The sequence below is a fragment of the Poecilia reticulata genome, chromosome 7 (assembly GCF_904066995.2).
Source record: "Poecilia reticulata chromosome 7, P_reticulata-male-v2, whole genome shotgun sequence".
Taxonomy (NCBI): domain Eukaryota; kingdom Metazoa; phylum Chordata; class Actinopteri; order Cyprinodontiformes; family Poeciliidae; genus Poecilia; species Poecilia reticulata.
Window position 1 is genome coordinate 24640541 of NC_088836.1, and position 15820 is coordinate 24656360.

At 35.4% G+C, this 15820-nt stretch overlaps 1 protein-coding gene across 3 annotated transcripts in view; it reads left to right on the forward strand.

Moving 5' to 3' along the window:
* Positions 1-15820, forward strand: part of LOC103467650 (metabotropic glutamate receptor 4-like) — a 184380-nt gene that overhangs the window by 118543 nt on the left and 50017 nt on the right. The window lies entirely within an intron of this gene.

Genomic DNA, 15820 nt, shown 5'->3' on the forward strand with positions numbered 1-15820 from the left:
GGGTGAAACGTCTCCATCGTGGGTTTAAACTGGGTCTTTCATTTAAAAAATTTTAAACTATCAAATTACCTTTCATAATTATCAAAACCTTTTCATAATTAAAAATATTTGCAATGAAACAATTGACGTAAAAAAAAAAAAAACTATGAAATGTTTCCCCATTACCATTTTTTACACTTAACAGGATATTTAAAAAGCCAAGTGCTGGGCCAATGTTTTTATGCATCGCATATTTTTGACACATTTTTTACTTTTTCCCACATAACTGTCAGCAACTGTACACCTGCTGTAGACAGGTTTTAGGCACAACACTATAATTATAAAATCAAATTAAAATATTGCCTAAGAAGGTCTCCCTTGTTGATCGCAAAATATAAATTAAAAATGGTTTAAAACTTTTGCACACAGGTGAAGCTCCATGTCCTTCCCACACACTGTAGCTCTGCTCAGTTGAGAACTATGCATTGCACATTTGTAGAGTCTGCAGTGAACTGTATTTCCAAACCCAGGAAAAAAGCCACAGGCTGAAAGGGAAAAGTTTGCTTGTGGCGTCAAAACAATGGAGAATAGATGATCCAGCGTTGGGAATACATTCAGTTTGGCGCAGCAGACAGCTGACTTCTCACTTGCTCTGACCCCAGACCCTTGCTGTAGCTGAGAGTAATTACTAATGACACGTCCAGTACTCATTGTGCCACTGCAACTTCTCATGCCTGGCAGCCTGAAGCTGCTGCCCATCATCATTATCCTGGAGAGACACCAACATTACTCCTGGAGAGTCCTTTAATGCAATCAGCTCATTTACCTATTGGCCAACCCTCACAGACAAACATAACGCAGAACATCACAGGACAGCTTCAAGGACACTCTTTTCCTTTAAGAAAATGTTAATATAGCATCCCCATATTTACTGATTCTACTAATTAGCTTTTAGATCCAATATCTTTTTATCCTCAAATCTTATTAACTTATTACTGCTAGTGTAAGATTATTTTTCTAATGTATAGATGCTTCTAAACTGAAATGCCTATCAGACATTTCATGAAAGAATTCTAAACATGTCCATATAAGCTGCTTGTTGCTGATAAAAACAACAATAATAATGTACTTAAACTTAAGCATTTATTGCAGAGATTGTGAAAAAAAAAGTTTTCTCCCCCCCCAAAACACTCCTGAACTCTTGCTTAAGGCTAAACTCATGTTTTCTGCAGCTACTGTTTTCCCGTTGGTCAAATATCTGAAGGGCATTTGAATTAAACAACAGTGAACACAGATATGAATTTACTCTAAGCTTCCACTGTCTACCTGCTTTAGGACCTGACCTCAACATTTTTCTTGAAATCAAAAGTGTATATATTTTAGATTGTTTCAGAGTGTTTGTGTTACTCTGACAGGCCTTTTTGCCTTATTGGGAAAAAAATGCATAGTATATATTGCAAGTATATTCTATTAGAACATATAGTAATTGTTCTGAAAACTATTACCATAATTTGAACTTATTCCACATTTAGTCAAAATAGAGAAAATTTTCATTCTATTTCACAGAGATTTAATTTGATAGGCCACCACGAGGGAGAAACATGAAGAGCATTTTTCAACAAGTTGTTTGCCTAGACAGTCCTGCATTTTGCACTGCATTTGCATGTGAAATACATGATTTCCACAATATGATGCTAATACCACCAAGTTTCACTATGGGAAAGGTGCTATCGGGGTTGAGTGCAGTGTGAGCTTCCATCATTCATGTATGCTAAATTTCAGTTTCCAGAGCACCTTCAAATACATTTAAGAGATAGATTTTACTTGGGCTTTAATAGCATGACCTAAAAAACTTATTTTGTGCTAATGTAGGCAAAAGAAGTTATCAAGGGAACAGACACAGATCTGATATTGGCAATGTGGAAGTACAGTAGAAAGCCTCTGGGTCCTGTTTGACTAGTGCTTCATCTTTAACATGTAAATCAGACAAGCTTCTCCCCAGCCAAGTATGATGTACTAAATGTTAGGGAAATGAAGGAGGGAGTTGTCAAGAAAAATATGAACTGCAGACACAAAGTGTCTCTAGTTTATACTCTCTAAACATACAAGGTTAAATCTATCATTGCTGACATTTAATGTGGATTCTGATAGCCATTTTTGCTTCTGCATTTTGTCAAGAATCTGAGAAAGAGAGCTTAGTCAGCTGTCGTTTGATTAAACTACACAAACAACAGTTTTTAGAAAATAGAATAAAAGACAGCATGTCTTAGACTGACAACCACACATAGAAAATCATTGTTTTGGAGAAAACAATGAAGCTTTCACATCCTCTCAGTTTAAGGAAGAACGTGTACTTATGTGTCAAATCAGCCTGTCCGCAGCTCTTCTTAATTTGACAACTAGAGAAAAAAAAGTAAAAAAAAAAAAAAGCAAATTTTCTAAATTTTGCACTGGCTTTGATTGATAATGTGACAGGCACATGGGGGAAATATGCAGCTTTGTCATAATTAAAACCCCAGGTATTTGGCTGCTAAATGGGCTTTGCAGTTGTCTGCTCTCATAATGAAACAGCCAGTTCAGGAGTGGCCAAATGTTCCATCTCATTAGGCAGCCAAAGGCCATACTGAGCTGCAGTCTCGCCCACCGAATGTCAAAGCCGCTGCATGCATTGCTGCTTTATGTGGGGAAAAGAGCAGGTTTTGGTCAGGCTTAAACTGCCAACTTGGGATGTTGATTTGATTAACACTGCATCTGTGTGTGTAGCCACAAGATATCTGCAATGTCCTTTCAACCCCAGTGAACACAGAGATTTCTGACCAACTAGAGGATTGATGCCACGCTCTGGCCAATCCATAAAAAGCTGTGTCACTTTTGTTACAAATGAAAATATATTGATTTGCAAATCTACAATTACTGGATGAAGACTTGGAAAAAATAGTTGAAATAAAGCTGTCTTTCATTGGACAAGCATCCTTTAAAATATCTGGGAACATTCCATCCTTCAGTTTGAATACATTGGAGAAAATGGAGAAAATAACAAGAAAATAATAGATTTTTTTTGTGTGTTTTTTTTGTCACTGTCACCAACAGTTAGCCTTGTTTTAAAATATTTAATTAGGTTGAAGCAGACAGATAAAGGAGCCTGACAATTACCATTTATTTTGGTCACTACAGAAATGACAATCATTCAAAAAATTACCTGCTAAATAGGATGCAGAGGCAAACTCAAAAATGTTTTTTGAGTTTGGAAAAGCTGTGTATGTATTTCAAATAAAGAGCAGTGAACTGCCTGGAAGCATATTTTCTTAATGCCATCTTATTAAACCTTGCCATAAAGAAAGGTAAAATAACTTATTAGATAATGGCTTATTATATTAAAAATAAACACAAATGTAGTTCCCTACAACAATCTGTAAACAGAACTCTCAGCTAAAAGTAAATGAAAATCCATAAATTAGATTTTATGTAAATATATAAAGACAATGAATAATTGTCATAGCTAATGTTAAATGAGAAAAAAACCCAAATGTGTCAATTTTAGTTGAAGATACAAAAATATTCTAAACAAAACAACACAGTTGAGCCCAAAATTGAAAGAAATATTTTTATTTTACCAACATGTTTCTTCAGCTTGAAAGAACTGTTAACATTTTGTAGCGACTTAACCAGAGTTCTGACTACTTAAATTAATGGGTGGGGTTTTCAGATTTTTTTTCTTCTGTGTGAGACTCTCCGTAAAAATAAGGTTATTTCAATGGTTCCTACACATAATTACCAAGAATGCCAGTAAGTGTCAAAAATACTACAGAAGAACTTTTCTTATGAGTTTGTACTACCATGTAACAATTTACATGAAAGAGCAGAAACGGCTCCCGATTAGCGTCAAAAACTCTTAATTGGAACAAGCTACTTCACCAAATTCTGCACCTACTGCCAGCAGAGGCAATTTAGTAAAGCTGGTTTGATTTACAAACACAGGCACACTTTCAGGAATATTAGTAATCTCTTTGAAAGTAAGCTGAAAGCAGCAGACGCTGAGCTCAGGTTATCGTTTTCTTCATGATGGCATTTGAATCAGAGTGCTTGTACAGGGTACAGCACAAGATCTCACTGACAAGGTAATCTGGCATCTTACATTTATATTAGTAAACTATACATTTACTCAGACTGCCTGTTGGTGGAGTGACTGTGAAGTATTTCATGAGGTAGTCAATATCATTGAGGATGTTGCAACTAACCTCCTCTGGAGTCAAAGGGAAGGAAGAGCAATTAAGACAACTAAGGGGGCTGATGTAAAACGTTTCCTTAAATAGAACTGCTTTGACAGCTGTGACTGACAAGCTTGTAACCTCTAAAAGCTAAAAATAGAAAGACCACTCTGTCTTCTGATTATTAAAATGTTTTTGACGTAAGGTCAACTGCTGTATTTGGCTAGGCATTTTTTCTTGCACTACTTAAAATTAAGAATATTTACATAATGTTGACAATATACTTTGAAACACATACAATTGAAGCTAGATGTCTGTGCTGTATTAAAAGACATAACCTTTTTCTAATTGTATGGTATGAAATGAGACTAAACATTTAGAGTTTTAGATGATCTATGATTACCAAACGTTTTTATTAATACTAAGAGAGAAAATGAATTAATTCAGAAGTTAATATATAGTAAGATTACGATACCTTCAGATATTTATGGAAAGCAAAACCGTAGTGATGTTATGGCTTTGTAAGCTTCTGGTAGGTTCATTTACAACATTTGAGTTCAAAATGTAGGATTTTAATGGCATGCAAAATCCACTTTCTTACCCTCTTCCTCTTTGGAGTTTCTAGGAGTGCAGGAAAGTTTAATTCAGTCTGTCCTGGTGCCTGGTCTTTATATTATTCTGTTCGAGTCACATGGGACAATGGCGATGGTAAAGACTGGTGGTAGGAATTTGTACCGTAATCTGAGGATTGCTGGTTTTAGCCCCTGCTCTATGTCCATGCTTCTGTCTTTGCATGCTTGAGCAAGATACTTCAACTGCCTTGCCTGCTGCTGGTGGTCAAAGAGTCTGATGTGCTAATGCATGGCAGCTTTGCTTCTGTTAGATCCCCCCAGGTCACCACTATAATGCAATAATGCAGTAGCCTGCCATCATCAGTGTCTAAGTGCATGAATGGGTGAATGACCCATTGTAGTTTGAAGCACTTTGGGATCCTCTGGACTTGATAAAGTGTTATACAAGTACAGGCCATTTATCATTTTCCATACGTTTCAATCTACTCAATTTTCTATATTCCTCATTACTTTTTCTGAACAATAAAGTCTCAGCAATTGCTGAGTAAGGTTGTGGACTTCTGGCAAACCAATTTTGTGAATCCAGCAATTTTCTTTCTCACAATTTTATAAAAGCTAGTCAAAATGTTTGGTTAGAATTTCTGGACACAACTGGAAAAGTATATGTAAGCAAGGTGGCCGACAAACCTCAGTTACACCAGTTCTGTCAAGAGGAATGGATCAAAAGTCCCACAAACTATTGTGAGAAGATTGTGAAAAGATTCTGAAAAGATTGGGCCTAAGTGTTACAGTTAAAAGGTAATTCTCTCCCCCAAATAATAGGGAAAGCTGTGTAAACGTCTTTGGTGAAAGTGAAACCATTCTAAAAAAGGAAAAAAAAGTAATCTTCATTATTTCCATGTAGTGCATGCAATTTTGATAGACTTAAATGACTTAAAACAGAACAGAAAACAAGTCTATTTTTAATTTTTGATGATAATAATAATAATAATAATAATAATAATAATAATAATAATAATAATAATAATAATAATAATAATAATAATAATTAATAATAATAATAATAATAATAAACAGGAATATGTCTTTTTGTACCATATGTAAACATCTAATCTCAACAGTATACTATGCTGTGGAGACTAGAATTAGAGCAAGCAGCATCTGCCTTTTTAATAGCTTGTTTAAACTAAGAACAGATTTCTCAGCAGAGAGGATGAAAAAGAGGGAGAACAGGCTTAGATGATTATTGCTTGGCCATGTTCAAACACAAAACCTGTTTGCATGGGTATCTCAAGTATGTCAGTCCCTGAATTTGTTTGTGCTGAAAATGCATTAGCGTGTGGCCAATTTTTCAAAAAGCCATATATAATCTGCAACTGCTGGTATCACTGAAAGCCACAATCTTTGACACACCAAGCCGTTTCCAGAGACTTGTGTTTTCATTTAGGTCTTTTCACTCTCTCAAATAGCCCTTAGGGATTACATCTGAAGTGCCATTATGGAGAATGATTACAAGAGGGTTAGAGCAGTCCTCCAGCATGATGTCTGCCTTTTTGTCACCTTTGAAATTTTAGAGTGTCTTTGACATGAAAGTCTCTGGTCCGGCAGAAGATTTCATACTGTTTGTGTGTCTCTCTGAAATGCTGCTGAGCCCCTAGTGTCCTTATTAGAGCTTGAAGCCCTCTTCAATAATGGAGGCTGACACATTTATTTTAAAATTCTGAAAAGTACTGTGATGTTTTTTTTCCCAGTTTCATGTTGGAATTCTTAAACCATTGAAGTTCAGTGGGTAATACTGCAAAATATATGAATTTCACATGTATACTTGAAGAAGCAAATATGAAAAAAAAGTGTCTACAAATATAAATCTGTGCTATTTTCTGTCTTATCAAGTTTAGAACAAGAAGCCTCCAGCCTGCAAATCGTTTCTCTACAACATGTGTTCCTTTTTCTAAGTTTAGACACAGACAGTAACATTGCCATCTAAAATTAATTGGATGGACAATTTTGAATTGTAATTAATCAGGTTCATATTTAAATGACAGTTGAGGCAGAGAAAGAAGTGGAAAGGGCAGAGACAGCACACAACAGCACTGAGATGACAGGAAGATTATGCAAATTTTGGAAAAGAGGGTTGCTTACTGCACCCTTTGTCATGAGGGAAATGTCAAGAGGAAAAATTTGAATAATCACAAATCTGAAAAGGCTTAATAAACTGTAACTGAAGAGTTTCTAAGCAATATTTTGAACTTTTTTTCTTTAGATAATACAAGCAAGATTTGGAGATAAGTGCTTTTTTCTGGTTTCCTTCTATTAAAGCTTGCAATGCATTCCATGTAAATCAGGACGTTTAAAAATGCCTACTTTATTTTTACACATTTGTGTTACCTTATGCACTCTTTCCATAAAACTGAGCACCAGTGAATAGAAGCAGCTAAAAGTCTTGCTTTTTTCACATGATCAGTCAGTGTTTTATTTGTGTGGGATTAACTGACCTACAGTAATGTAGCAGTGAAAGTATCAAAAGTAAGAAACCATGAATGCCTCTTGAATTATATGTCTATCCAGGATTAATTTATTGCAATCTTTGACAGCAGAAAACAGCAGAAAAAGAGTTAAAGAGTTATAGAGGAAGTGTGTGTTTACATGCATATTTAACACTTTCAACTTATTTGTGCATAGTTGCCATAAATTCAGAACAAATCTTAATATGTGCAAAGAAATACTGTTATTTATTTTTATGGGGTTACAATTCTACAGACTAACCCAAGTAAAACCTGAATAATACTTTTATAAATATTTTAATCTTATACTGTAGGTTTTAATAAAATACTATAATGAAAAGCAAAAAGCTATATACTTATTTTACGTTTAATATCTTAATGCTTTATATCAAAGCTAAATGGTTTGAAAACAGTCATTTTTTGCTGAATAACATTGGCTTATTATTTGTTAGGTTCTATTCTAAAATATCTACAGTATCACAGGTTCTGAAGACAATAGGAGAAATAGGGATGCTTGGAAAAAATCTCTCAGGAGATAAAGAAGTTTATTGATTTCAATGATAATGAATAAAGTGATTGCCTTGGGCTGGGTGGTGCTGGGAACATGGGGAAGTGGGAGCACTGTGAGGAAAAGAGCAAAAGAGGAAGAATATAGCAGTTGTAATGATAGGAGAATCTTACTGGTTGATTTAAATGGATGAATGCCAAGGAGGAACGAGTGGAATCCAGAGTGTAGGTCTGCTTTGCAGGTTTGGAGCCGGTGGAGTCATTTGGCATGCTTGGAGCTGGTCGAGAGAGTGAGGCTTGGGACTGGTCGAATGGTGAGAGCATTGGAGGGTGGACAGGTCAGTTTGAAGGATGAAGGTGATAACGAAGAGGCGCCTTTAGGTTGTCAGTTATGAAGATGAAGATCCAGAGATTTATTGTAGGTTTCTTCTTGAAGTGAAGGATCCAGAAATCAGCATGGAGGAATGACTGCAGGAAGCAGCACAGCGTTTACCTTGGGAGTAGCCTGGTAAAAACCAAACTCCTTTCCTATGATGTTTGGTTCACACAGAGTTTCTGGGCTCTTGGTTATAGAAAAATGATTGCTTCCTGGAGCCGTGAGTGCTGTTGATGTTTTAACCTTTACCCAATCGCTAACGCTTTGATGTATGTAATGCGCCAGTTCAACTCTAAGAAGCTTACCAAAAATTGCCTGTGCTGTAAACAACCGTCCTCCACTGCGAAGAGAGCAGTGGCAATCCGAACGAGGCGGCTGTTAATGTTAATTCGATATTTGAAAGCGTGGCTAATATGGATTGAATGGCTTCCTTCACTTCTTCGACATCATCGCTCACAGCTTCTCTTTCTGTTAACTGATTAGCCCAATCAGAAAATCTACTGGATGAAGACTTGCTCACCTCAGCATGGTGAATGCTTGTTGAAAAAAAAAATTGGTAACTTAAAGACTTTTCAGATCATTGAAATATCCCTAGTTGTTTCAGCAATCACACAGTTTGGAAGATCAAAATAAAATTAGATAAACTAATACCCTCTAGATATTGATGCTACATCACGAGTGACAAACTGGATATATGTGCCTCATATATTTATATTTAGACCCACAAAAGATGTGTCTTGGCCATGTCTCTCTACATAATAGATTTTTAATCTCAATGAGACATACCTGGATAAATAAAAGTTGCATACATGCATACAATATCAACATACAAGGGCAATAGAATACGAGAAACTGTAAAAGAGCAATCTAACATAAAATATACTGAAGTTTTTGTGAGTTTATAGTCTGATATTACATTGACATACCACCAGTCTGCCAAAGTGTTGCACATGAATATAAAAGAATGGTAATCAGCAGAAGAGCATAATTATGAAAACAATTAAAAATAAAATTCTATACAAATTTTGTGACTGATATGAATACCAACTAATTACACCTGCTGACATCACTTCAATAATCTCCAGGGGTTGTGGACAGTCAGAAGCTTAAAGAGTTAAAAAAAAAAAAGATCTTAAAATTGATTCTGCAATAGAGAGGGAGCCCACCCAAAGAAGTTTAAGCAGGCATGATGTAGTCACATTTGCATTTGTTTTGTGCTGTGGAGTTTTGGACCAGTTGTAGACAAGCACAAGCAAGCAGTTTGTAATATTACAGACCTTGTACGACAGTTTGGACAACATGAATTCAAGGATCTATTTCTCAGAGTCTGTAACTTAGAGAAAGGACTTGACCTTGGTGTGAAAAAAATACTGGCTCTAACAACTTTGCTCTGATTGCTTTTAAAAAAAAAACAAACAAAAAAAAACAGAAAAGTATTTTCTGCAAAGGCTATTTTGAAAATGTAAGAACTAGGACCCATGCTGATGGACTTTAGGGGGTTTATAATGTTTGGCATGATTGTTTTGTCAATTTATTTGGAAATATGATGAGATTAAATGTTCTTACATTTTCTCTTAAGTACAGATGAAGTAGACTTTAATGGCTAATTTGAAGTCCAGGAAACAACAGATTTAAATTCATTTCTGTGCTGCTGTGCCCATTTAGCACTGCTGTTCTTTTAATTGTGTAGTATCTTAAGATACTAAAGAAGACAGATATCCATGTCTTTTGAGTTGTAAAAGCAACATTTCTAAAAACGTATTTGTTACTCCCAACTATTTGGGAAGTTAAGAAAAAAATAAAAAAACATTGAAGAGTTTTAAATTCAGGTGCAGATGGATCTGCTGTTAAGACTTGTCCACAGATCTCGTATCTGCATAATATGCTGTATAAATGTTGATATATTTACATAAAATGATGTATTAAATAGAAAAAGAAAACCTCACTTCGTTAAAGAGTCACAATTGTGAGTTTGTTTCGTCAGACTAAAGGGTCTCAGTTATGCTTTCTAATACATTTTCACTGAAGAAAAAGTGGGCATGTCGACCATATATGCTAAGCTGACATTTTAGGTCTAACTTTAAAGAAAAAAAAATTTAAGTACAGTCAGCAGATTACTATCCCTATTCAGTAACCTTTTTTTTAAGACAATTAAGCTGCTTTTCTAGGTTGCAAATTTTTGTTTCTTAAAAAGTTATCTCCGTGGCCTGGGGTTTATGAAATGGCATTCTTTCTTTAATTCTAAAAAAAAAAAAAAATTCTTGCATGTTTTTATATTCAGATATAAAAAACTATACAACTCAGAAATCCTGGATATTCTAGTTAAAGTTTAGTGACGCAAATGCTAACTTAGCCCACTGATGAGATTCCTTATCTGAAAGGGAATAATTAAAGAAAGGGACAATTTCCTATACAGAGTTTCATGATATATGATAGGATAGGAGTAATACAGCAACATGTTACCTTCTGGTTTATGAAATAAGCCATGCCAACAATTACTCTGAGTTCATCCATCAACTGTGAGGCCAGAGGACGCACATGAAGCTGCAATGTGTTGAGGTTTCATTTTTACTTTCTCAGACAGTTAGCAATGTAATCAATAGAAGTCTGGGTGTTTTATTTATTTATTTGTTGAGGACAATATTGAACCTCTGCTGTTCATAAAACCCAATCATGTCTAGAGGGTAGAATCAGTAGCTGCTCATTCTGTTTACAAATTAAATATGTTGTGCTATGAAGTAAACACTGATACCCTCCAGAAAGAAAACAGGGAAATCGTCACTCAAAGTTTTGCCAAAGTTTAAAGTGACTGAGACTTGTTTCTTCTGTAAAAAGATGAAAGCCAGATAATTTATATCTTTCCAAAAGTTTAGGAACTATCTTGCTTAAGGTAGCACGTTTAGAAGCATGTCATTGAATTAAAATGTGTTGCACAATGTGAGGATTTTTCTTGTAATCTGCCTTGGGATGAGATTTGTTGCGAACTGGCACTTTGTAAATAACTGAAATGGAAGGAGTATTTTGTAGCAAATAGACAATCTTAATGAATTGTATTAAATGTATGCGTCTCTATTTGTGGAGCAAATTTCATTTGCATTTCAGTTCACGAGAGTATGTTGCATATTTTATGACAACATAACATGACCTCAGACTGTCGTCCCTCTTGGTTGTGAATAATTTTCTACAACATTTTTTTTCTACCTTCCATTAGTATGCTTGACCCAGCTACCTATTTGTAGCTTACCACCCTTCTGGAATATATAAATGTTCATCTGATATCAAATCAGCAATCTTCCCTAAAACACTTTTGAATCTAATTTTCAAACTTTAAAAGAAACAGAATTTTAATTATATGTATTTAATCCATCTCACGTTTACTACTGAAATGAAGTTACTAAAATAAATGACAAAAACTTTTCTTTTCTGACAACTTCCTGTTTTACTCAGATGCAACTAAAGCTGAATTTATGTTACTTACCAAGTGCTACAGGAGCATATTCATTGAAATTAGGTGAAGTCAGTCAAAATTGCAAATCACTAGTCTTAAACTCCAATTATAAATAAATGGTAAATTTATATCCAAACATATTCACAATAGATTCACTGAAATCTTTCTAAATTAATTTCATACTATATATAGCATTAGCTTTTTATTTTTGACCTTTCCCTTAACTTGCTTATTTATGACGTGTGTTTTGTTGCAAAAGATGATCAAGGATGAGGATAGTGTTTCTGGATCTCTAACTCTACAGAATTGGGGCTCATGACAGACAGTATTCCACACCCCCACACCAACTCTGAGCTTGCATCAGTGATGGTGAGTTCTTAAATGGAGCCAGAGATGACTGACAGGGTTTGATGTCGTCAAAGATTTTGCTGTACCAGAATGCTGACCGGGTTGTTTTTGCCACAGAATTTGGAGTTGTGTCTGCAGTTGCTGTCTATAAATGCATTACAGGAATGTCATGAATTCCTGTAATGCAGCCATATACCCAGACAGTATCATACTGTGTAACTGGTAAATTTAGCTGAATCGAACTGCCACTTAAATGGATGTTTTTAGTAGAAGGTGATCCTCAGCCGTAGTAGGGGAAGGTCAGGTTTTGTCAGGTTGTAAAACAACTGGACTGAAGAGTATAGTCTCCACATTTTAGTCATGGTCTCTCAGTTAGATGGCATACATCACCTGGTCCGATCTTGGGGAAGAACGGCTCGAGAAATTTAAGGTTATTAGGTTCTTACTCATAACTAAGGTAAACTTTTGTATAGCTGTGGCTGTTTATTCATTCAGAAATCTTCTCCCTGTGTGTAGTGACCCGATCATGAACACAAGTCACAGGGGTGAACTTCCCAAGTCTGGCCTTACCCTTTGGGAGAACGGAGAAGCTTAGTCATTCTGCAGAGGCAACACAGAGCCACAGCTTCTCTGCATGAAAAGAAGCAAATCCAGCTTGTTCAGGCTTGCGTTAAATATGCCTTGTAGGCAGCCTTCTGGTGAGGTAGTCTTTGCACGTCTTGCTGTGGGGAGACCCCTGGTCAAAGTCAGAAAAACCTGAAGAGATCGTGTGTCTGCAGTGACTTCTAGGCACCTCTGTGTTCCCTTGGAAAACCTGGAGTATATGTGAAGAAAGATGCAGTTCTGAGCTCTGCTTGTGCAGTTGGTTCTGAAAAACATTATGAGATAAAATAATGGCGTCATTGGAAAAGTTTTTTTCTTTTTTTGTAGTAGTAGTAGTACTTTAAATCCTGCATAACTGGGGTTATTTGCTTTATTTACAAAATGTTCTATAAATTCACATATGAGTTGCTGTTTGATTATTTTTGTATCTGAAATGTACACGTCATGTACAGATACAGTAATAAAATGATGAATCAAATAAAAATATTAATATTACAAAAAAAAATTACGTGAGATAGACTTTAGAAAATATTTGTTAAACACAACAAAGACCATTATTACCTTCTTTAATTTACTCTAATTTCACACATCACCATGCAAACATCTTTCTCATTACCACCAGGGCATCTCCCCATGACTATATTTGAAAGTCATCATAAAAAGACAACACAGCAAAGTGGAAAATTGCTTTCTAGTTTGTTACATGAAATGGTCCTTAGTAGTTAATTCAGCTTTCGTTTATAAATAAAGAAAGCCACAAGGTTTAAAAAGAAGAAAAGGAAGATAAGATAAAAAAGAATATGGCATGCCTCACCGATAACAATATCCTATGGTCCTCCATCAAATTTATCTCAGGCATAGGTAATCAGAGCAATCAAATACATGATCTTAATTAATGTACTTATCCATGAGTCTCCAGTGGTTTTATTCATTAATTATTTTAAGGATCATAAGATTGAACTGACAAACATATTAACAATATATTTAAAGATCACTTTGCATTCTCAGATGTTATTTAAGTACTTTTTTAGACAAATTATGTTAATCTATTTTACAAAAAAAAACAACTTAATCAAGCCTCTGAGATTACAACAACAAACTTTGATTGTAGCTGTTATGTAATTTTGTCACTAACATGTTTAGGGAATGGAGGGATTTTATTACACCGTGCATCTTAATTGATCTGAAATTTAGTCCAAGGGCATTTAATAGGCTATGTAACACAGACTTCTACAAACAAATGAAATTAAAACACTGAAATGAAATCACACCATAGATTTTATTGCTGCTACTGGGTCTGTTACAGAAAAAAAACATTTTAACAGAATAAATGGGAAAAAAGTTGCTTTCCATCTTCAGTATTAAGTGGGTATTCAGAAAACAAATCTTCAGCCACATAACCATTTTCTTCTATGTCACATCGTCTGCAATGAGATACAGCATCATATTTTATTTTATTACACAATGCAGGCTTTCTATTTTTCTGCTTTCTCGGTATAAAGAGTAATCTTCTCTCCAGAATAGATATTTACTCCAGCGGAGCAAAGCCAGACAGCGAGCATGTGTTTGTGTGCTGCTCAGTGATATCTGAGATGAGAAACTTGACTCTCACCAATCTCGCACTAAACACAGTTCAGCCTCATTTTCCCAGCAGCACATGAACTCCAAGCTCAGCACACAAGCCAGCTCAAAGCAACTCCCCAATTTTAACCTGTGCACTCAGCAAGTCCTCGATACGTTTTCTGGGGTGTGCAAGAAATGCGTTTAGACACATTCCTTGTGTCTGGAATGTATTTCAAATACACATCATACACTCATGTTAAGCATAAACACGACATTCCTTTGATCTAATGGACTGAATACACATGAAAAACGACACTGATGTTTGGTATAATAGAGATAAATTGAAGTGATATGAGGGTGGAATAGGAACTGTTCATCTTCTGTCCTTTAATTCGAAAACCGTCCATGTGGTTCGGATATATGCTGATTTATAATGTACCTCCTTCATTGTATATGGCATTTATTACTGAAGCTATTGTTGCTTGGTGTGAGCAGGAGATGACAAAGTACTGATTTTCATTTTGCAGTATATTTTTGAAACGGTGTCTAATAATGATAATAGTATAGTACCGTATTAATGACAGCCTAACAATTTTACTGTACAGGACTGATATTGCTGTCGGTCCTGTACAGTGAAATGAGTTCACAGCATTATGAGAGTCATTTATAAAACACTTAAAGCTAAAGACTTAAACATCTTTTTGCTGTCTCCTTGATGGTGTGAGATGTTAAAGTTAACTCACTGCTGCATTAAAGCCACTGAGGGTATTCACAGTAACAGCTAACTTATGTATGGGTTAGCTGGCTTGTGGTTGTGACAAACAAATTACAGATTGTGTATTGTGTGACCTGCTGGTTGGTAGATCAAGGGAAAAAACACAAGACTATTTCATTGTACTAAGTTGTGCATATTGTTTAATGCCATTAACACACATGGCATTTTGTGCAGCTCTTTAAAATTCAGATCAAACGGATTTCTTTGTTGCAGCTTTAAGTAGAATAAAACTGATAAGGAATTATTGCCCAATGATGCTCTTTACCATTTGGCAAAGCTCACTCTTTATAGATTCTGTTGAGTTCCACTGCATTTTGATAATTACATGTTTGGAAAAAATGCCATGCCTAAACTTCTCTAAGTGCTATCAAAGTGCTGCAGAAATGTTTGAGTGCCACAGAAACATTACAGCAATGGGGAATGTCATTACTTGATCTCATGGTACATTATGCAGACACTTTTTCTGCGCTGATCAAGATTCACTCATTTCTGCGTAGCAAATAGTTGTGAATATGAGCACAGTTCAACCCATTTTCTGATTAATTCAGCAAAAATTATTTTACCCCTTCTACACACTCATAAATTGTGTATAGAGAACATAATTTGCATCTCCAGATGGTTAGGAGTCCATATAGAAAAAGGAGATGGTGATTGTTACTTGGAACTTTGTTCTGCCCTGATGTAGAGCATTGCTACATTGTTCTCACCATCTATGTGCACAAGCAGTAAACTATATAGGGACATGTCAGAAAGGATGCACATTTTTCATGGATGTGACAGGACTACAAAGTTTCACAAAATGGATTTTACACTTCATGTGTTAACCACAAAATGTGTTTTTAGAAAGAAACTACTACAGACGGGCAACATAAAGCATGTTTTCTTTGGGTTTCTAATGATATTAGTATGTCATAGTTTTATTTAGAAAAAGATAACC